At 45.6% G+C, this 24,294-nt stretch overlaps 1 long non-coding RNA gene across 1 annotated transcript in view; it reads right to left on the bottom strand.

Annotated features, from left to right (window-relative positions):
* LOC149747410 (uncharacterized) overlaps positions 1-24,294 on the bottom strand; it is a 186,887-nt gene that overhangs the window by 96,285 nt on the left and 66,308 nt on the right. The window contains exon 2 of the long non-coding RNA XR_016387802.1: positions 1-24,294. This exon is cut by the window's left edge and continues 19,949 nt beyond it. This is a non-coding gene — a long non-coding RNA (uncharacterized LOC149747410).

Genomic DNA, 24,294 nt, shown 5'->3' with positions numbered 1-24,294 from the left:
TCGGGAACAAGAAAACAAGTTGGGGATGCTTTCCTACAAAGGGATGGTACTCAAACTTTACCGTGCATCAGAAGACCTGTTCAAACACAGATTGTCGGGTGCCACCCCCAGAATTTTTGACTCAGTATGTCTGGAGTGTGGCCCAAGAATTGCATTTCTAGCAAGTTCCCAAGGGATGCTAATGCTGTTCCTTCCAGGGACTCCACTTGGAGAACCACTCCTTCAAATAGATCGTTAAAAAACACATCTGTGAAGCCACCCTGCTGAGTGGGTTTCTGCAGACATTTCTATCTCCAGCTTCCACGAGAGAAAAATTGGAGTTCAGAGACATGAAGTAACTTGATCAAGGTCATACAGCACAAAAGGGGTGGAGGCAGAACTGAAATCCAGGTCTTCTGGGGGTCCACCCAGTTCTCCCTCCCTTCCGTAGCGGGGCTGGGGTTGGACCTCGGATCTCTGCTGCCAGACAGGTTGGCCTGCAGGCACCTGGTCCCAGCAGAAGCCCTGCTCCAGCCAGCTGGAACGTCAGTTGTGGGAGTAGCGGCCAGCCCCGAGCACACGAACAATTACGGATGCCGGGCAGAGGCTCTCCTCCACAGGAATGCGACCTGCTCTTCCAGCGGATTGAAGACCCCTGCTGCTCCCGTTATTTGAGTTATGCGTTATAGCTCCCAGGGGACAGATTTATCTCGGTTTTACTCATTTCTGGAGCACCATTTTTGCCCACTTAGTGTTTTTAGCTTTATATATCATTATCACACACTCCGTCCTCCTGTCGCAGACGCTTTAGTCCTTTTTTGCGTCAATTCCTCTCTTGGTATTCCTAGAGAATACCAGGAGACACATACCGGGACAAAGGGAGAAGAAAATGGTCCCTGGAAGAGAGAGAAAGGAGACTGGATCTCAGCCTTGGTGGAGAGAGCACGGAGAGCCAACTCCCAGTGTGGGTGGGAGGCTTTCCCCCTTTTATCCTCTTTCTGGCAGGAGGCGGTGAGGTGAGAGGAAAAGAGCAAAGGCTTTGTGGCCAACCCCGCTATCCATCAACTTGCAAGCTGGCACGGTAATACAGACAGCGCTAAGCACTCATCCTCATTTAACCCTCTGCCAGGCCCCTCATTATTATGTTCAAATCTACTTCCTACTCTAGGAACCGAGGGGAGTAGAACCTGGGACCGTTCCTCTTTAACTTCTCAGACTCTTAAGTTCTCCCTGGAGCCTATGCTGATCTCTGGTGAAAACACTGGATTGCCTTTGGTTCACTGTCTCAGGAACTTGGTCCAGCACCTGCCATCCCCACGGCACCTTTGTCACATTTATCTCCTACGCTCAACACCGAGGAAGGCCAGCCCCAAATCTGCTCACAGAGACTTGTACTCAAAGCTTGGTTAGCGGCCCCACAATCTTCTCAGAGTGGTCCCCAGACCCCGGATGGGGCCACAGAGACGTCTCTGGAGCCACAGTGGCACCGAGGGGAAGTCAAGTGTGTGTCCAAGGCTGCCCACTCCCCCTTCTCCTGTCCCCAACACATGCAACTGCCCCCATGAGGAGGGCTCCACATTTACCTGTTGGATTCAAGAAGATTAAAAGAAAAGTTGGAAACCACTGCCCTCCTAATTTACAGTTGGGAAATAGGGAACTCATCCATCTCTACTGCTGGGACAGCTTGAAGATCTTGGGCTGACTTATGGACAGCAGAACTTGATGTCTGGTCAAGAGAATCTTGGGAGGTTCTGCTAATATGTGGTATCTGCTGTGGCATAAGTGGCGGAGAACACCCTGGTCCAAATCTGACTCAAAGAGTGAGGTCTTCACAGAGTGCGGCCAGCCCCCTTCTCACTCCCTGTCGACTTCCAACACATCACCCTGAATTCTGACATCCACACGACAAGGCGAGAGTGACCGGGGGAGGTTACAACAGTACTGCTAAGTTTGATTTTTAACTTTCTGACTAAGCTTTTTCATTTTCCAGCTAGGCTGTGAGGAGATGTCCTGATTGGCCAGACATTATGCCAAAAATCCTATGCATACTCTCTTCCCCTCTCCCAGTTTGTACCATTGTGGATGGAGGGGCAGGGGAAGCGGAGGACTAAGGTGGAAGGCATCTTTTGCTCCTGTCTGATGCCCCTTTCCCTCTCGGTGTGGGGTTGGCTGGGCTGCCAATCAAATGATCTCACCTCTATCGACAGGGCAGGGGCACAAGAAAGTCCATCAGAGTCTCCCGTCCTGGTCCTCAGTCTGGATGGAGGTGGTCAGGACACTGTGGTCACCCTTGACACATTCCAGAAGGGGAATCACAGATCCCTGCTGCCAAGATCCCTTGAGGGGCCCTGACTCCTCACACCCCTGAGGATTGTTCATTCATCAGCTTTCCTGAGTCCTTCTCATAAATAACCTTCGCCTATTGTTTATGTCAGAGTTGATTTCATGATACAAGTGGATAAAACTGACCTTAAGCAAACCTATCTCCAGATAGAGCTTGCTTAGCTCCATTAACTGGGTGTCAAAGATGCAGCTGTATGCACCTTGGACCATGGAAAGCTATCCAACTTAAGAAAATATCAGATATTAGGAAAGAAAGCAAATCTTGAGAAGTTCCTCCACGGCCCTCAGAGTTCACCATTAACTGCATCTGACATTCAAGCCCATGTGTGTCAGTTATCCCTTGCTGCATAACAAACCACCCTGCAGCTCACTGGGTTAAAACGGTAAGAATCTCTTACTGCCTGTGAGACAGCAGGTCAGCTGGCTGGTTCTTCTTGTCTCAGCCGGGCTCCATGGTCTGGTCAGCTGTGGGTCAGGTAGGTGGTTTTGCTGTAGGCTGCGTTCCCTCTCACATTTGGGGGATTAGCTGGCCCTAAGATAGGGCACCTTGGTTGCTCTCCACGAGGCCCCTCATCCTCCAGCAAACTAGCCCAGGCTTGCCCACACGGCAGACCCGGGCTCCCAAGGAACTAGCAGAACCGTGCAAAGCCTCTGAGGCCTAGGCTTCAAGCTATCACAAGGCAATTCCCAAGGCCAGCCCCGATCCAAGGGCTACAGACACAGACTCCAGGTCTTGATAGCAGGAGCTGGGATGCTGTGCTGCAATGGGCAGGGCAGGGAGGCTGGAGAATCGGGGCATTTTTGCCAGCCATCTTTCACACCATCTAAAACTAGGAACGTAGCTTAACAAAATAGTAACCCAGAGAGGTTCAGTTACCTGTCCAAAGTCACAACCTGTTTTAAAACAGGGCTTCTCACCCTCAGCACTACTGGGTTGAGGCAGGACCACTCCCTGCTGAGGAGGCTGCCCTGTGCCTGTCGCATGTCTGCCAGCACCCCGCCTCTACTCACCAGATGAGAGTGTCACACCCACCCCACACATGACACCTCCAGACATCGTCCAGTGCCCCCCGGGGGGCACATCCCCATCTCCCAGTAGAGAAGCACGGCTCTGAAGCCAACACTAGGAGTTCCTCACTCCCCTCTGCCCGGTAGGTACTAGACTCTGATGCCAAAATAATTCTCAACAGACTTCAAGCCGAACAGGGGCTATGATGGTCACTGCAGTTTGGGAGTGACCAAAGGAGCCCCCTTCTCTCTCCCCTTGTTCCACCTATATTTGTTCTGTCTTGGTTCTCTAAGGATCTGGGCCCCAGCAGGCAGAGAGGCTTCAGACGTGGAACCACTAGGCCACCCCTCCCCGCCGCCCCCACCGCCAGTTGGACCCGGTTCCCTGTAACAGGAAACATTGGCCCTACAAGATGCGAGCAGGCCCGTTTTCAATCTCAGTTAACTTTTACAGCAGTTTCTCCCATTTGCCAGCCACTCTGGCTGAATGAGAAAGCATTTGCTGTTTCCTTTGCTGGGTATATTTCATCCTGTGTCAATTAGCACGATGAAGGGAATCTAATAATGATGTATGGGGTGGCTGGCGCTGACAGCTCTGCAAGGAGGGTGGTTGGAGAGTGGAGCTCAGGCCAGGCCAGGCCAGGCTCTGGACGCTGCTGGACCTGATTCTCAGGGCTCCTGACATCACCCAGAGGGATTCACTTCTAGGTGCAGTTTGACCCAAGGGAAAAAGAAAATAGAGAGATCTTTGTATACAAACATGTCAGGGCTGAAGAGGACCTAGGGATCGTTCTGTCCAACCCCTCCTCATACACATAAGCCAACTTGACCCCCACAGAGGTCAATTGGCTTGTCCAAGATCAGCCATCCCGTCAATACCAAATCCAAGCCGAAAAGTCAAATTTTCTGACGCCAGTCTGATATTCTTTTTATGCTTCTTTCTTTTCACTCTGAAACACATACTTTTTTTTCTTTCTAACCTCTATTTTCCAAACCACCTTATTCTTCACTGAAACTTAAACTCAACAGGTATTTGAATGTCTTCTATGCACAAAGCTCTGGGTTAGGGGACTCGGTCTCTTCCTGCAGGGATCACACAATCTGATTAGGGACAGGAGGTTGGGAGAGGAAGAGAAGACAGGCACCAACAAACTAACACTCAGAAATGGTTCAGTCCAAGCGAGTTGCCGAGGTGTGGTGAGGGGCACAGGCGAGAGATTTGCTCCACGTCAGAATGCGGGTATGGCTTTTGCCCTCCACAGGTGTCGCTAAAGACAAAAATCAATCCATCTTCAACACTGGCCCAGAGTGATGTGAAGGACCAGGGCCGGGGACCTGGGACTTTGACCATTTATTTCCCGAAGCCAGCGCCTGGGATGGGAAATTCTGATAAATTCGGAACCAGCGCCATCTGGTGGTCATATTAGAGAGAGCCAGGGAGCATCTCTCCATGAAATTTTGCAAGAGCTTCTGAGGATGGCCTCTATCTCAAAAGTGGGTTGCCAGTATAAAATGACGCCATTTAAGTAAAATTTTAAAGTTTGATAGAGGTGCAGATAAATATATAATGATACATCCAGAAGGAGGCTCACCAAAAAGAGTGATAAGCTAAAAGTAGTGTCTCTGAGTGATTTGTATTTTGTTCTATGTACTTCTTTTTATCACGATTTTTTAAAACAATGAACATAGATCTTTTTAACCAATGAAAATGATAAAATTATATTCATTTTGGAGGGAAAAAAATAAGTGCAGAGATTGAAGGTGTCTCGACCCAGAATAAATCATTGGGTTAGTCCTGTGTGCTGGCTAACTTTTTAACAGGAATAAAACTGGGTCAAATGGAGACTAAAGAGCAGCCTTGAAGTGGGAAAGCAGAGAAGAGATGTCACACAGGGCAAGAATAACAGCCGGGCCAGTAAATAAACCCTTTATACTTATGTAACTCCCTTTATACTTATGTAATGATCCTTTAACATGCAAAATGCTCACCTGGCTTCATGGCTTGAAGTGGCTCCACAAAGCTCTGTTTTTATCTCTGTTTGAGCCTTGCCTAAGCTACATTATAATTTATCTACTGTGATCATAGTAAATAACACTAAAACCGATTGGACATTATGTTGTCAGGCATGGGGCCAAGCATCCTACATGCATTACTACATTTAATTCTCACAAGAACCCCATGAGGTGAACAATGGGATGCTCCTCAGTGAATAGATGACGTAAATGAAGCTCAGGGAACTGACCTGTCACCTGCTAACTCATGAGACCCATGACACCAAACGCTATATTTACTTGGCTTTACATGCCCAGTGCCTATGTGGTGGTGCCTGGGTGGGTGGATGGCTGAATCTATGCACGGCGTGTCGTGAAAAGTACAGAACTAGGAAGAAAAAAAACTTCCATTGAAATGAACCTTTATTGAGCACCTACAATGTACTAGGCAGGCTGGTAAGTGCTGAGAGTAAAAAGATGCGTAAGACCAAATCCCCTGGTGTTCCATCCAGTGAAACAGAGTCCCTAGAAGAGGGTCACTTTTGTGAAGAAGGATCAGAATTCTATTTTTATCATTATCATCATCATTATTATTCAGTTAGAATCGCAATAGAAAACAGAGGTAACACTCAATTTGGCATACTTTGAAGAGTTCGTTACCAATCACAAAAGTGCGGAAAGGTGACTCTCAAACTTCAGCACGCATCAGAATCGTGCTCGTTCAGAGGACTAGTTAAAATGCAGCTTGTAGAAAATGTAGAAATACATCTTATTTCTAGCTCATAAGGATGGGGATGTGGCCTCCAAATTTGCATTTTGAGTAAACTCCCAGGTGATGCTGACACAGCTGGTGCAGGGGACCCACCGTGAGAGGGAGAGTGCTCACCTGAGGCAGGCAGCAGTGGAGGGGCCCCAACCTGCAGGGGCAAGGAGAAGGAAGGCTGCCAGAGCCTGGAAAGAGGGAGTCTTGTAGAGCAGGCTACCTTGAAAGGGGCTGAGGCTCCTCTCAGGAAGGGGGCTGGGAAGAAACACCGCAGCCTCCCTCCTCCCTCGTAATAGATCTAACCCAGCCAGAGCTGATGGGGTTCACACGACTCCATCTCCCAGAGACAGCGGATCTGGGGGGCAGATGGAAGATATTTGGACACACATGTTGAGTTTAAAGTGTCAGAGACATCCAAGAGGAGATGTTGAGCAGGAAACCAAGTGAAGGCTGCGGTGCTCAGAGAGGAAATCCCAAAGACCAGGAAGGCAGCCTGTCACATCTGCACTGCTGGAGGTCCAGCTGAGCTGCCCAGAGATTCAGAGGTGGATCCAAGGAGAAGAGAGACCCTAAGTCAGGCTCACAGAACTCAAGGAGACTGGTCAAAGAAGCCCTCGGAGGTCAGGGCAAGCAGAGAGGGGACTCGAGACGAGGATGAGGCCAGGAGAGAAAACTCAAGTGCAAAAACAGGGCAGGGTGGGGATGGGGGTGTGGAAGAAGATAACGTGCTACAGCCCCTGAAGCGCTGATGTCAAGAGGAAGCAAGAAACTGCTACATCAAAAAACAAATGCGGTTCAACACAGCACCAGCTCCCAGGGAGGCTCCATCCACACGGCCAGGCAGCCTGACTCACTCGACAGACAGCTCCCTCTGGACCTGAGGCCCCCTCTTTTCATGCCTTTGATTTCACAAGTCCCCTTCCCACTCCAGTTCTGCAGAGCTTCATCACGAATCTCTGTTTGTCAACCACTAACTACGAATTGTTCTTTGACGTGATGTTTTTAAATCTGGGAAACTTTGGAGAACATTATAAGAACCCCTGAGAAAACTGGGATCATCAGAGGGGAGACCCTTCCCCTGCAATATTAGTTTCTCATAAGCTTTCTGATGCCTCAGATTTTACCATTAAAGATTCATTCCTTTGGCTTAAGGCTTTAATCCTCTATTAAATGTAAATCTTACTTTCAAGCCAGTGGTGTTTGGGGAATGAGGTCATGCATTAAGTCTTATCTATCACTGACACCTCAGTGAGAGTGAGTTGACAGTCATTTCAAGAGTCAGGTTTAATAGGGAAGAAGGGAGATAAATGTAAAGGTACTGGGGAATTTAGCAGCAGAGGGAGAGACATTCAAGGAGATAGCATCGGAAACTAACATTTATTGAGGCATTATGCTAATAAGAAAAAGAAAAATAGCTACCTTTTACTGGCTGCTTAAATGTGTCAGGTTCCATGCTGTGCTTTTTACATATGGGGGATAATTTACTGTGATATCTGTTTGTGTTCTGTTCTTGTCTCGGAAGGATGCCAGCTCGGTGCTTTGTGACCATCTAGAGGGGTGGGGTAGGGAGGGTGGGAGGGAGACACAAGAGGCAGGGGATATGGGGTATATGTATACATATAGCTGATTCACTTTGTTATCCAGTAGAAACTAACACAACATTGTAAAGCAACTATACTCCAAGAAAGATGTTTAAAAAAAAAAAAAAAGATCAAGGGGGAGTTTCCTTGCTCCATCTTAAGAACAAGTTACCAAGCCTTGTGCTCCTTCATGTCCCATCAGTTAGGGTGACCTTATATAATAAAATATCCAAAGAAAAGTGGCTTAAACAATGGGAAAAAGACCTCATTTCACATAGCAAAAAGTCTGGAGGTAGGAGGGTCCAGGGGGTGATGTCATCGGAGACCCAGCTTTCTTCTTCCTTCAATTTTGTCATGCTCAGTGGTTGCCTTAATCCTTGAGCTTGCCCCTTGATGGTCACAAGATGGAAGCTGTCATTTCACTCATCTTGACATGAAGCCACAGAAGAGGGGGGTTCCTCCTCTGCACATCTTTTATAATTGAAGTCTAAGTCCCCTCCCAACTCACCGCTCTAACATCTTTTAAGATATGACCATCATGCTCTTGGTTCAAGATGGCACCACCTACATTCCAGGCAGCAGGATGGGAAAAGGGAAAAAGAAGAAGCAACAAATGGCAAGTAGGAACTGTCTCTTAAAGAAGGCTCTCAGAAGTTTCTACCCACCCTTTCTTCCTAGATCCTTCTGGCCAGAACTTAGTTGTACAGCTGCCCCCAGTTGCAAGGCAGGCTGGTAAAGGTCGGCCTTACTGTGACATCTACTTGTACACAGCTAAAAATTCCTTCGGCATGAAAGAAGGAGCAAGTCTATAGTGGAGACAACTATCATCTCAGCCAAAGGGCCAAAAACATAAATTATGAGACATGCAGAAGGCAACCCCCACTCTAGTTTTGTTCTGGAGGTGGAAGCTCATTGACAGCATAGAAAAACAGGCTGATAGGGTGGGGATTGGTGGTGAGGAGGTAGATTAAGCATTGCCTTCTCCATAACAGGAGGGTTATGGAGGTTTGAGGTTTTCACAAGTGATAGAACTGGTATCCTGTTTGAATACAGATCCCTGTGGGATACCAGGGAGCTTGGACAAGGTGCTGAGACTTTGAAAGCACAGGCAAAAAACTCTGGTCAAACCTCTGGCTAGACGAAAATATAGCAGTGACGTGGTCCTTGGAGAAGACAAAGGCTGGGGGACAAAGTGGTATAAGAGCATAGAGCAGAAAGAGCATCAGGAACTCCAGTGGCACCTAAAGACTGACGTAAAAGCCCCTCCCTCATTTTAAGTCACAACATATTCCCTATACCTTGTATGTCCGTGGGGATTGGCAGGGAAGGCCCCCTAAACATGCCTATGATTAAATGTCTCAACACTCTAGCTTGGATCCTGCCTAGAGACAATCAAGCATAGAGGGTAGAGAGATTGTCTTAGACAAGACTTGTAGTTGGAAGTGATGGAAATAAAACTGGAGTAAGCAAAATAACAATGATAACGATGAATTTGTTGGTTTACAGCTCTACAGGGTCCACATGTCATTGGGCTTCATTTATGGCTTGGTGCAGGCTGTCTTTTCCCAAATCTCAGGTCTCATCTCCTCTGTGTTGGTTCCATCCTTAGGTGGGCCATCTCCATGTGACGACAAGATGGCGGCCAGCAACTCCAGGCTTATACTGTACTAGATCAGTAGCCCCAGAAGCAATGAGCACATCTTTTCTCCGGTAGTTCCATCAAAAGTGCCAGTATTGCTCTCTGTGGCCTGAATGAAGTCACGTGTCCATCCCTGAACCAGTCACAGAAGGCAGGAAGGTGGAAGATGATGATCTGAGTCACGCCACCACCTCTGGACTGAAAGTAGGAGAAGGTGACTCTCCAAGAGGAAATCAGGGTGATTTCACTGGAGAAGGGGGAATGGATGTGGGCAGACAGCAGCAAGATATTCACGGCAGGGAACAGAGCAAGTCAACCCCAAATGTACACACACACATGCATATGTGCACACATGTGCACAAACACACACGCACACACACACTCACTCATGAGCTGCAAAGATCAGCAAATCGGGCTCCAACCAGTTCTGGACCCAGTGAGGTAGAGTAATATGAGTGCCAAGAGCCAGTCTATACAACTCACTCTCAAAAGTCCCTCTCTTGTCCCTTCTGCAGTAGAGAAAGGGACCAACAGGCAGCAGGAATGTAAACCTGTTGAACACCCTGCTCACTTTCACCTTAACAGTTGGCAGAAGACAGATTCTCTAGAAAACAGAACACAGAGACAGCCATTCCCTTTCCCAGCCCAAGAGCTTTCAAACTGGTGGTTTGGGCATATTCTAAACATAACGATCATCAAGGGATAATAGAAACGTGCCTGGATGGTGATGCACTCACGCTTGACTGTGTGGCAGGAGAGGCCCCCTTAGCTCTGAGTCATCTGCCACCTTGGAAATGACAGTAGCAAGACTTAAGCTGCCAGACTGCTCATATAACGTGCATATTCACGTAGCAGGAACAGTGATGCTTCGCAAATCAGTCAAGTGGCATCATGGAAGGCATGTGACATATCCATGTCATATTTCCCAAATAAACAGATTTTACACGGTTACATCAAACCACAGACACTCTGTCTTCACGGTCTCTGAACTCAGGGCCCAGATGCCACTCTGCCATAGGACAAGTCTGGGGATACCTTGTAGTTTTTGACCCTCTCTCTATGGACTCTCCAAAGATTCAATCTATGCTTCTCCCCGTATTCCTGATGCCTCTGATGCCCAGAACCCGAAAGCCAGACTTTCACACCAAGGCAGAATTTTCAGATTCTACGTTCTTGGAAGAGGTGGACATTGATCAAACCGACAAGTTTGAATAATATCATTCATTAGGGCTAAAGCAAAACAAACAGTCCATCTCTGGCAAGAGTTTAGAACCTTCGGGTGAAGATCTGTATACTAACCTTGCTCTTTTCATCTTGTCTTTCCTACTTTCACCTGGTCCTTGATTCACTTCCTTATCTGCTTGTCTTCATGATGGCATGGCCAGTATTTGTGCAAGCCAACTTTAGTTCTTTCTGGAATGAGGCAGCATGCAAATAAACAAGTACATTCTCCTAGAGTCCTTTTCCATTGATGGTGTCACCATATACTTGATACCCAAGCTAGAAATATAGCAGTCATCCATCTCTCCTCCCTCTTTTCACTCCCCATCCTATTAGCCAATACTACTATTCTCATGCCTAAATATTTGTCAACCCCCTGCAGAACTCTCCACCCCTGCTGCTACTGCATGGGAAAGCTTGTTAATCGCTCTCCATTTCCCACCCTGCCCTCTTTCAATCTATCTTCAATATTGATGCTGGTGTGATCAACCCCAAATTCAGACCCATCCTCTTCTTCTCTGCTTTGAATTCTCCCATGGCCCCTATCACACACAACAATGTTTTCACACTCCTCTGATGAGCTGTGAGGGGCATCAAAGTAAGTTCTGACCAAAAGCAACTAATGTGCCAATGTTTGTGAGTGGTTTCCCTTTTTGTATAAAGATTTGAACAGTTTGGAGAGGGATGGGACAGACATAGTTAATGTGACAGGCCCATTCTACAATGCATTAGTTTCTTAAGGCTGCCATAAAACAGTCCCACAGACTGAAATTTATTTTCTCATTGTTTTAGAGACTAGAAGTCTGAGATCAAGGTGTTGGTAGGGTTGGTTTCTTCTGCGGCCTCTCGCTCTTTGGCTTGTAGACGGCTGTCTTCTTTCTGCGTCTTTCATATAGGCTTCCCTCAGTGTGTGTCTGTTTCCAAATGTCCTCTTCTTATAAAAAAAACACCAGTTTTATTAGACTAGGGCCGTAATGACCCCATTTTAACTTAATTACCTCTTTAAAGTCACATATATGCTGGGTTTTGTATGTGGCCAACTCTGCCAGCCTTCCTTCCAGCGATGGCTGTGTCATTCACTGGTTCTTTGGTGAGTTGTTTATCTTGTGTTTAGTGTCCTGATTTATGAGAGTTACATGGGAAAATGAGCCTGATCATGGGACATGAATGTCAGTCCTCTCCTCTCGTGCCCTTTTGTGCCAGGGAATGGAGGATGGAGCTGCGGCACCATCTGCGTTGTGCTCACAAACTCCCTTGCATGTCTCCATCTCTCACTTTCTTGCGTTCCTTGCTGAGCATGAAGAGTTGAATTAGACTAAGTCAAAATGTACAGATGATTCAACTCCACAGCAAAGGGTTTGAGCTATTCAGACGTTATATCTGCTGCTGGACTGTATTTCTTTGGCCTCACTCCTCTTCAAGCTCCAAGCCTGATGGGTCCAGGCTTTATGAGGACTGTAAAAACTTCATCTTTTCACACACTTGTTGGATAGAGAAAGGGGTGCAGATATAACCATTGAGCTGGTAACTGTGGATAAACCTAGGCACACCCAAGAGAATCCATCCAGTGGAATGCCATCTGCGTGTCTGGCCATGGGGAAAACACAACCTGTGGAATAAACCATAAGTCTTCCAGAGAGCAAACAGGCCTCCATCTACCTCTTCAACCACTGCCCATGACATACTTGCTGCTCCAGAAACACCAAACCACTTTCTACATATTCACACATCTTTTTATTTCTCTTCATTTATTTTATCACACAGTCTTATCTCCCTAAAAGCAATTCACACTAATATTATGACCAAGGTGCACCTCCTCCAGGATCCTTTAGGTTAAATTGGGAAAAGCTTTTTTTAACCATGGAACTTACCACGCTACGTTACAAACATCTGCTTATGGATTGACCTGCCCTGACGTTCGAGCTATCGGAGCCCAAAGGCTGCATCCTGGTAATTCACTTCTGCACCCCGAACACAGAACGTGGTGCATGAAAAATGCTGGAACTTGGCTGATTGTCCAAACTTTCCTCCTTCTAGGATTTTGGCTAGCTGGTACTACTACCCCTAAACTGGATTTGCCTCTTGGTGGGTGCGGAGCCAAAAGACACAACCAAAGCCACAGAGCAGGAGAAGGAAGGCTTATTACTTGCAGCAAGTAAGGGGAACACCAGAAATATTTCCCAAAGCAGCATCTCCCCGAACAGCAAAATTGGGGAAGTTTTAATCCAAGAGCGCATGCATAGTTATGAAGGGGCTTGAGCAGATGACAATTTAGCACAGAACTGGGGCAAAGGTTGACAGAGTCCGCGCTCTAGTTGATTAAAGTCACAAGGGTCAGCAAAGGTCAGCATCATCTTTCCTTAGGTTCTGGTGAATCTGGTGGTCGAGTGCTCGAGGGGGATGGGGTCCTGCAAAACAGCTCAAGAATGTGCTTCAGGCTAATCCTTACCTTTGAAACAGGACTGGGAGGCTTTACAACTGATATATTGTCCCCATATGGTTATGTTATCTCCCTGGCCAGGTAATAGCTGTTTGTTCTTACATTCTTTTGTTCTCTCAAAATTCCTATTGAGGCCTATCCTTTTGCAAGGGCAAGCACTAGGCCCAGGCTCAGACACAAAATGGCTTAGGCCTAACATGGCTTCTCTTATGTCAAGAAAGCCAGGCCTGGTTCTCCTTCTCCAGGCACCCCCTACTCTATCTGTATCAGACACTAAGGCCAGTACCAGACACTAAGTACCAAACACTAAGGTCACATGACAATCTAAGTAGAGTATCTTCTTTATCCCTGGCTGAGCAGGGGGCTATTGACCTCAAATTCTGATTAACTGTGTTGGTGAGCGTGGCCTTAGGCTTACAGCCAAACCTAGCTTTCCTTCAATCTCTATATGTAAACCTTGAAAAGCAAGGATGAAGGAGCTGCTGAGAAAAAAGAGATGTATCACCATCATCACCAGTAGAAAAATTGATGCCAATAAATGATGAAACTGGTCAATGTTTGACTTTTTCTAGAAAGACTGTAAGTTGGTTTTCTTGTTTTTAATGACAAAACCCATAGAACCCTCCTACACTGTTAATGGGAATGTAAGTTGGTGTAGCCGCTGTGGAAAACAGTATGGAGGGTCCTCAGAAACTAAAAACAGAACTACCTTATGATCTAGTAATTCTGCTTCTGGGCATATATCTGAACAAAACTATAATTCAAAAAGATGCATGCTGCTATGTTCATAGCAGCTCTATTCACAACAGCCAAGATATGGAAACAACCTAAATGTCCATCAACAGGTGAATGGATAAAGAAGATGTGGTACCTATATACAGTGGAATACTACTCAGCCATAAAAAAAGAACAAAATAATGCTCTTTGCAGCAACATGGATGCAACTAGAGATTACCATAGTAAGTGAAGTAAGTCAGAAAGAGAAAGACAAATACCATACGGTATCACTTACATGTGGAATCTAAAATATGACACAAATGAACCTACTTATGAAACAGAAATAGAATCACAGACATAGAGAACAGATTGGTGGTAGCCAGGGGGGAGGGGGTCGGGGGAGGGATGGAGTGGGAGGTTGGGGTCAGCAGACTTAAGCTTTTATGTATAGAATGGATAAACAACAAGTTTATCCTGCTGTATAGCACAGAATATTCAATATTCTATGATAAGCCATAATGGAAAAGAACACACACAAAAAAAAGAATGTATATATATGTATAACTGAAAAAAAAATGTCAAAACCCATAATGATAACAAAATGTACTATGAAGTAACAGGCTTCATCAAAAATGGAGTGCAGTCGTTTCCTGAGTCTGGTGGACAAGACTGCATGGGAGGGTCAGAGAGAGGCTTCGGTGCTTTACATCATCTCCCCAGTGTTGTCCTCGCAAATACAAACCAGTTCATGGCTCGGGGAGGTCACTCTGGCAGCTGTCCTGCTCCAGTCCACCCAAAGGCAAAGCTTCATATAAAGGGGTGGATTGCTAGGCTGAGGATGTCTCCATCTGCCTTAGGGTTTACAGGCGACATCAGAAACTGGTATAAAGAGGAGGACAGAGCAATGCCATTTGGTGGATCCATCAGACAAATTCAGCAATATCTGTTAAAAATGATCTAAGCGCATCTCCTTCCAAAAGTCTACAAGGAGACATTTCTGAGAAAAAGAAATACAAAGGACTCTTACATATAAGAAAAGCGCTGACTTTCTCACCAAGGAGAAATGTCACTTAAAACTACAATGAGAAAAAAAAAAAAAAAAAAACTACAATGAGATGCCATTTTCACTTTATCAGGGTGGCAAGAATTATAAAGTTTGATCATACATTGTGTGAGGGGAAAAAGCTCTTTCATATATTATTGATGGAAGAATAAATTGGTATAATGTCTATGATGAGAAATTTGTCGATATCTATCAAAATTACAAAAGCCCATAGCCTTTACCCAGTAAATTTGCTTCTAGAAATTTACTCTATAGATATAGCTGCATAGGAGAAAAGTGTTATATGTACTTGGTTATTCACTGCAGCATTGTTAATAAAGACAAAAGAATGGAAGGGACATGCATTTATATCAAAAGGGGTCTATTTAAATAATTTATGGTGTATCTATACGGTGCACTATTATATAGCAGGGGAAAAAATTAAGTTTAATTTTATGTACTGATATGGAAGCTTTTCAGTATATATTACAGTGGTGGGGAAAAAAGGAAATTGCAGAAGAAAATCTACATTATAATACCACTATGTAAAAATCTATGTGTGTATTTATGCAAATACAGAGGAAAAGGTCTGGTTACCAGGAGTGTGACGGTATTTCCTGAAGGCAAGTTATTCAAATGAATATGATTATGACACGGGTGTTCCCTCTGGGTGTTGATGTTAGAAAATTGCCCTTGGTAAATATTCCTATAGTCATAGACATTTTTGAAGTTGGAAGAGTTAGAAATTATCAAGCCCAGCCCTCTTCCTCTACAGATGAGTGAACTGAGGCCCAGGTTGTTGACTGCAAAGGCTGGATAGGAACCCAGGTCTTTCCCAACACGAAAAAGGCACCCACCAAAAAGGCTCCAGTCTTCATTTAAAACTTACCTTTATTACAATTGCTACATTTTCTTGGAAGCCTTCCCACCTGCTCCAACCCCACCTCAGCCCCAGGGAAACACTTCCCTGTGCTAAACAGAGGTGAGAGAAGGAAGCTCATCTCACAAAGGGGAAGGCTGCTTGGGAAATCAAGTGTGGTCTTTCTAATAGCAGAGGGTGATGCACCATCAGTTTAATTCCTATTCATTTGTGGTGCTTATTAGAGTGTCTGAAAATATAAGCTGAGTAATTGGAGCGTTAGAATTGATTAATTGAAGTAGGCTTTTGGTGTAAATACACCTGGAGAGATTTTTCCAGGTGGGATTCTCTACTAAAGATTTGGAGAAATTCAGACCTCTGAACATGGAAATAAGAATGGTGTGGTGGTTTTAAAACATGGCTGCAAATTTTTTTATGTTCCTGCCACAAGAGTTGGGGTCCGTGTCCCCTCCCCTTGAATCCGCATGAGCTCATGACCACCTCAACTTATAAAGTATGGCAGAAGGGCTGCCATGTGACTTCCAACACCAGGTCATCCAAAGCCATGCATCTTCCACCTGGCAGCTTCTACTTGCTCTTGGAGCCATGAGCCACTGTGAAAGAAGTCTGCCCACCCTGAGGCCGCCATGTTGAAAGGAAACCCAAGCCACTGGGAAAGACCACTTACAGGTACCCCAATCGACAGTCCCAGCCAAGCCCAAATGGTAGACCTGTGAGTGAAGAAGCCTCCAGATGATTTCAGGTCCCACCCATTCGAGTCATCACCAGCTCTTCAAACCTTCCCAACTGAGGCCCCAGGCAAGGTAGCCCCAATATTTCCTGCCCAAAGTCCTGACCCTCAGAATCTGTCAATGTAATAAAATAGTTGTTTTAAGCCACTAAATTTGAGGTGGTTTGTTATCGATATAGATATAGCAATAGGTAGCCAGAGCAGATAGATGCCATGACAGTAAGATTGCCCAATTCCCATGGCCCTAAGAAACAAGCTGCTCCAGACACTAGTTTTGATCCCCATGCGGAGATGATTTCTAACTGAGCCACACCTTGCTTTGCTTGTACCTTTACTTTAGGAACAATAACCCACTGTTGTTCCTATTAGCCTGTCTGTTTCCACCTTGAGACTAGGAGATCCTCAGTCACAGAGCTCTCTCTTCTTCATCTTTAGTAACCCAGCACAGCACCTGGACCCCAAGAGGAGCTCATGACCTGTTCGTTGGATGGATTTCTGCCTTCACACAGCAAGGACTCTCTTCTGTGGGGCCCGGAAGACAGGGCAAACTAACCATCAGAGCTGAAAATAATGGTAGAGATTATCTAACTCACCCCTTTCACTTTACCAGGCCCAGAGAGGAGGAGTGACTGTCCCAGGGAAACACAGCTGGTTAGTGAACTATGCCCAGTGGCCCCTGTGTCCCTCTCCAAACCACCACTGAGGTGAGTCCTCGGAGGACGCAGGGAGCAGGGTGGTTAAAAGCATGGGCTCCAGACACACAGCCCTTGTCCAAGATCCTGGCTGGCCACCCTCACTGCTATGTAGTGGTAGCTTCTCCAGAAGGAAAGAAAGGGACTTGACTTTTCACATCCAGCCAGCCCCACCCTCCACTGAATAAACAGGCTCTTCTCAGTTTCCAAGGACTGAATCCTTCCTTTTAGATCTAAATCCCTGTTGGAGGAGGAAAGCAGTAGAATAAGCTTTTTTGCATTGAATGACTTTAAACGACTGGCCTTAGAGAGGCCAACAGACTAGGGCTGTTGTTCTTAGCAGGGGGCCTGTGCCCCCAGGGGACATTTGACCAAGTCTCGAGACACTTGGTTGTCACAGCCAGGGACTGCAACTGGCACCTCGTAGGCAGAGGCCAGGGATGCTGCCAAACATCCTACAATGCACAGGACAGCACCCCACAATAAAGAAATATCCTGTCCAAAATGTCAAAAACGCCAAGGTTGGGAAGCCCTGGGCTAGGGAAAGGACAGCTGTGAGGGGCCCCCTTTGAGTTCCCAGGAGCAGAGGCCAGGGCCCGGGATGGCTCATAGGGAAGTCTACTCAAGCTTGTGGTGGGCCTTCACTCTGCCGGTGCTTCAAGACCTTCTCCACCAGTTGGCTGGTCCCCAAGTGAGGGTGTTCCCCAGCAATGCCCCCAGGGCACCAACAAGCTCCAGGAGACAGGAGTCGGGACAGGAATGGGGCACACCAGGACATATCAGTGCACTCTGAACTGGGAACACGGACCTCTCTATTACAACGTTTGAGCAGAGTTCTCTGAACAAGGTCTCGCCACAGGCGAGAGAGGTGGTAGGAGATCGTGTAACCGGCTGGGACTAAGCCCATGTTTCCAAAAGCATTAAAGCAGAAGTGACTCAGACCACCCACTAATGACTGATTATTTGGCTGCCTATGAGACAGTTTAAGAAATGATTTGTGAATTTAATTTTTAACTAAGGCAGAAGCCCTTGGGGGCCTCTGGAGTTCAAGCATGAAAAAGGAAAATCTACTGCTGGAAGGAGAGGGCTCGGAGGGCCCCCCTCCAGCCTGGAGGAGGTACATTCCTACCCATCCGGTGGCCCAGCAGCCGGCAAGGGAGCCCAAGTATGAGGTCACTAATCCACACTGGGATCAGAGGTCAGGGCTGGACAACTCAACAAAACTGTGCACTTTGGTGTTCTAGAAATTTCTTTAGATAAAAGAGTAAAAATAAGGAAAGCATCCAAGTTTTCTACCTCTTTCTTAAGTTCTAATCTTAAAAATGAGCTGCATTGCCCACTTCACTAACACCGGACCCAGCACTCGAATTCCTGGGGTCTAGCCTCCTCTCCGCCACTGATGTCCAAGTGATCTTGAATTCTCAATGACTCTTGCTGAGTTTGGATTCTCTATGTGGGACTAATAGTGCCACCCTTGGTTATCTCGCAGCGCCATTTGCAGCCTCCATCCCAGGGGAGGTGAAAGCATTTTGCAATAGGTACTCTCTGGCAGGTCCACCCCGTTCATCTGGTTCTCCCTGAGGGCTGGCAAAAGCACCCTTTTACTTCTCAAGGGCGCTAGGGCAAAAAAAAAAAAAAAAGCATGCCCAACCTGAGACAAAGTCACAACCTTGGCCAAAAAAAGAAATGCAGACAACATTCTCCCTCAGGGTGAACTCCACTGAGATTCCATAGACATGGGTTCAAGTCCTAAGTCCACTGCAGACAGTTTTTGTATTTTTTTAAAATTATTCTGGCAAAAAAATAACATTAAATTTACCATTTTAACCATTTTTAAGTGTCCAGTTGAATAGTGTTAAATATAGTCATATTGTTGAGCAATAGATTGCTAGAACTTTTACATCTTTTAAAATTTAATTTAATTTATCTATTTACTTGGCTGCGTTGGGTCTTAGTTGTAGCATGCGGGATCCTCATTGTGGCACGCAGGATCTTTTGTTGCAGCGTGCGGGCTCTTCACTGCAGCGCACAGGCTCTCTAGTTGTGGTGTGCAGGCTCAGTAGTTGCACTGTGCCGGCTTAGTTGCCCCGCAGCACGTGGGATCTTAGTTCCCCAACCAGGGATCAAACCCACGTCCACTGCATTGGAAGGTGGATTCTTAACCCCTGGACCACCAGGGAAGTCCCTAGAACTTTTACAACTTACAAAGTTGAAAGTCTGTACCCACTAAACACTAATTCCTCCTTCCCCTGCTCTTGGCACCTACCTCTCCATTTCCTGTTCCTATGAGTCTGACTACTTTAGATACTTCCTGTGAGTGGAATCATATAGTCTTTCTCCTTTTGTGGTTGTCTTATTTCACTGAGCATAATGTCCTCCAGCTTAGTCCATTTGGTCAGACTTAGTCAGAATTTCCTTCATTTTTTAAGGCTGAATATTCTTTTGCATGTATGTACCACGTTTTCTTTATCTATTCGTTCATTGATGGAACATCTGAGTTGGTTCCACTTCTTTGCTTTGCCACTCTTGCTGCAGTGAATATGGGTATGCAAATATCTCTTCAAGATCCTGTGCTTTTTTTCATTTTGGTGTTTTATTTATGTTAAGTTTGTTTTTCATGCCATGTTATTCTTTTTATTTTTTCCAGCTTTATTGAGGTGTTAAATAAAATTGTATATATTTAGGGTGTACATGATGATTTAATATACATATACATTGTGAAATGATAACCCCAGTCAAGTTAATTAACACATCCATCACCTCACATAGTTGCCATTTTTTTGTGAACACTTAAGATCTACTCTCTTAGCAAATTTAAAGTACACAATACAGTATGATTAACTATAGTCACCATGCTGTACATCATTCATCTTCCAGCTGGAAGTTTGTACCCTTTGACCAACATTTCTTCATTTCCCCCACATCCAGTCCCTAGAAACCACCATCCCCTCTCCGGTTCTATGAGTCTGACTTTTTTAGATTCCAAGAAAATGTGCTAAATATATACAATGGAATAAAAAAGAAGGAAATCTTGCCATTTGTAACAACACGGATGAACTTGGAGGACATTATGTTATGTGAAATAACCCAGACACCGAGAAGCAAATACAGTATGAACTTGCTTATCCATGGAAGCTAAAAAAGTCAAGATCCTGCTTTGAATTTTGGGTAGTATGTATCCAGAAGTGGGATTGCTGGATCATGTGGTAATCCTTTTTTAAAATTTTTTGAGGCAACTCCATACTGTTTTCTATAGTGGCTGCACTATTTTACATTCCCACCAACAGTGCACAAAGTTTCCAATTTCTCTGTGTCCTTGACCATACTTGTTATTTTCTCTTCTTTTGAAAGAGGCCATCCTATTGTGTGTGAGGTCACTACAGACAGTTTTGAGAAATTCAGTGTCCCTCTCTGGGTCAGGACAAGGCAAACCAGCTGAATTGGTTTAGAAGATCTTTCATATTGCTCTCAAATAACATCATGGACATGAAAAAATAATCTTTGTCAGTTGAGAAGAGCTATACAGCTCTCAGAGAGCAGATCATGTAAAAGCTAAGAGAGCAGACTTGACAGTCAGACTATCCTAGGTTCCATACTGAGATGTGCTGACCACAAGCCTCGTGACATTGTCAGTTTCTCTACCAGTAAGATGCAGGTGATAATCCCCCCATACTGCCCATCAGAGGGTTGATGAGAAGACCAGACCAGATCACAGGAGATAACAGACTTGAGTAATCAGAAGGATGCTGTTCCTGGCTAAGAATGAGAACTGAAACTATTTGTTCCATTAACAAATGAGGCACATAGACTTGTGCACTTTAAATGGGTTGATTATATAGCCTGGGACTTATATCTCAATAAACTATTTTTTTAATGAGGAACATAGAGGGCCTCAAATAAGGTGCCGATACTTACCATTAAGGTAGACACAGAATCACAGAAATGACACAAGCTTTGGGGTCAGACAAACCTGGACACATTTTCTCCCCCCGTGGAGCACAGGCTCTGGACGCGCAGGCCCAGTGGCCATGGCTCACGGGCCCAGCCGCTCCGCGGCACGCGGGATCCTCCCGGACCGGGGCACGAACCCGCGTCCCCCGCATCAGCAGGTGGACTCCCAACCACTGCGCCACCAGGGAAGCCCAAACCTGGACACATTTGAATCTCAACTCAGCCTCCTGGTTACTATGAGACTTTAACTCTCTCTGAGCTTTGTTTGGTTTATTCAGATGGAACACAAAGATTTTTAAAAAATTACTTTTCAAGATTGTTCTGTCACATATAATGTTTCTACCTGTTCATGTAACAGGTGCTCAATAAATGATAACTATTATTTCTGTGTTGCTATCCCTTCCTAAGAAACCTGGCCCTCCTGAAGGTACTAGTATAGCCCAAGGGCCTCCGAACACAGGAGGAAAAGGTGTGAAAAAAAGGGAAGACGGGGTTTTGTATTCACAAACACTCCTTTCCCAGAAACAAGCCATTTATCAAAGTAGCAGCTTCTCATTTACTGTCAAAACACAAAGGCTAATTACATTTGAAGAACAATGGGCTACAAGAGCAAAAGAGACAGGGCCTGTTCAATTAATGGGGAGAGGAAGGGGGGTCTCTAGCACACAATATTTTGGACATCGGATTGCAATGGTTTAATTAGCTATTGCTATGGACTTTGGATCATCTGTTGTTCTAGAAGCCATTAGTCATCTGTAGCTTTTAAGCATATCATTTAGATTCCCTCATTCAACAAATGCTTTTTGAGCACCCGATACATGCCAAGCACCGGGCTCAACACTGAGGATACAGCACAGCCTAGTGGAAGACAGACGGCTTAGCCCACTAATGGGCGGCTCACACTAATTCTAACAGAACTCCAGTTTTATCCAACCCCATGCCCCTCCCTCATCATCCACCTTTCCATAAAAGGCCTCTGCATCTTTCCAGTTGTTCGTGTCAACAACCATGGAGTCACCTGTGAGTCTCTCTTTCTATGAGACCTTACATCCATGATATCAACAAGTTCTGATGGTTCTCTTGCCAAAAGCGCTCTTGATTCCATCCACTCCTCTGCCGACACACGGCCATTACCGCCAGTCCAAGGCTCAGCAAAGGTCTCTCTTAAAAAATTGGGATTTTTTTTCTGTGTCTCTACCTGCTTCCCATTGCAGTCCACACAACATCCAGGGTGATCTTTTCAAATGGTGAACCATGTTATGCCATTGCTCTGCTGACAACACTTCACGGTCTGCCCACTGCTCTTAGATTGGAATCCAGAATTCCTGAGATGACCTATAGGTTTCCAAGTGCTCTGTCCCCACCCACCCCTGTAACCTCAATCCAGACTTCACTCTGGATTGCTGACTAAGCTCTAGACCCATCAAGCCCTTTCTTGCCTCTGAGTCTTTGCCCTGAGGTTCCCTTTGTTCTGCTCTTTCCATCTATGCACAAGCCTAGTCCCTTCCCAACTTTCAGTTGAAATAGTACTTCCTCAAAGAGGTTTTTCCTGACTTTGCTGTCTAAGTGACTTCTTCCAGTTATTCTAGCTCATCACCTTATTTGTTTCTTGCACAGCATTCGCTCCGTGATAACCATCTTGTGCATTTGTTGGTTCACTGGACATCATTTTCCCACTAGTCAATGGGTACTCTGAGGGAAGGGGCTTTTGTCCATCTTGTTCACAGATAGACCTGTTTTGCCCAGTGGAAGGTAAGCAGATGTGACACACACCATATCCAGGCCGGAGCTACAAGGACACTCCTGTGGTTCGGTTCTGCCCCTCTTGAGCCTCCATCACTCAGCATGAGAGCCGCACGCCCCTGATGATGGTTGTTCCTCGAGAAGACATGTGGAACAGGGCCAGCCCAGCCCAGCCCAGGAGAGCCATGGGCCACCTGCAGCTCTGAGGGAATATAAGCTAGAAACTTACACCTCTGGGATTGGGGGTTGTTTGTTGCTGCAGGAAAAGCTATCACATTTCCAAAGTCTCAATGACCTCCAGCAAGAGACTTACTCTCTCTGGTTCCTAATTTCCTCATTGGTGAAGTTGCACCATAATTCCATACTCCTTCCTACTTAAAAACTCTGAATGGACTTGAGGACACGGGGAGGGGGAAGGGTAAGCTGGGACGAAGTGAGAGAGTGGCATGGACATAGATACACTACCAAATGTAAGACAGACAGCTAGTGGGAAGCAGACACATAGCACAGGGAGATCAGCTCGGTGCTTTGCGACCACCTAGAGAGGTGGGATAGGGAGGGTGGAAGGGAGGGAGACGCAAGAGGGAAGAGATATGGGGACATATATATACGTATAACTGATTCACTTTGTTATAAAGCAGAAACTAACACACCATTGTAAAGCAATTATACTCCAATAAAGATGTTAAAAATAAAAGAATAAAGCTACTAGAAACATTAAAAAAAAAACCTGTGGGGTTTTTTGGTTAAGATTTTGTCACTTCTCTAAATTATAGTATTGTTTGGGGGTTCAATCATTTTTTTCCTTTCCAACTGTACAAGTTAGTTAGGCAACTTCAACTTACAAAACTCCAGACAGGCAGTTAATGATGCCAAACTAGCTAGCACAAAACCAGAGTGCAAAGGCCTGTGATGATTTAAGCTGCTATAGCAGAACTTCTATTCTAAAGACCCTGAGATTAAAAAAAACCAAAATCTATAGAGCACAAACCTGCCACATTCAGCTGCCCCAGTTATTTATACGAGCATTTCCCAATTCAAATTGCACGCTCAAATCAAATTTCCCACATCCCATTTGGCATGAACATTCGTGTATCTCACTGCAGCCATCAGCTGATCATGAAGTGCTGCTGCCACAGGCCCCAGTGGGGGCGGGACATTGTGGAATGCGTGGTATATGCACCACATTATCTTTCTAATTTCCAGAGCATTCTGAATTCCAAAACACATACGGCCTCAAGGGTTCCAGGTCAGGGTTTGTGGGCTCGTATTGGGAGACAGAGACTGGATATGAGAAACTTGTTTCTAATAATGAAGCTAATGAAAACTATCATTTCCTGAGTGTTTACAACACCCTGAACACTGTCTATTCATTATCCCATGTAATCCCACAATTTATCAGGTCCCATCTTACCCTGTGTCTGTAGGCATGGCACAGCAGGCTTGCAGAAGTGAGGTAGTTTGCCACCAGTTTATGCAGAGCTGGCAAGAGGCAGAATTTAGGATTGGAACCCAGCTGCGTCACTTCCGAGCTTGCACACTTAACCATTGGGCTGCGCTGCTTCTCTCATTAA

This window comes from Delphinapterus leucas, chromosome 15 (assembly GCF_059928025.1).
Source record: "Delphinapterus leucas isolate spDelLeu-1000000601 "Yukka" chromosome 15, BTC_Dleu_Yukka2, whole genome shotgun sequence".
Taxonomy (NCBI): domain Eukaryota; kingdom Metazoa; phylum Chordata; class Mammalia; order Artiodactyla; family Monodontidae; genus Delphinapterus; species Delphinapterus leucas.
The sequence above is the reverse complement of the archived record's forward strand: the minus strand, read 5'-3'. Positions and strand labels throughout refer to the sequence as shown.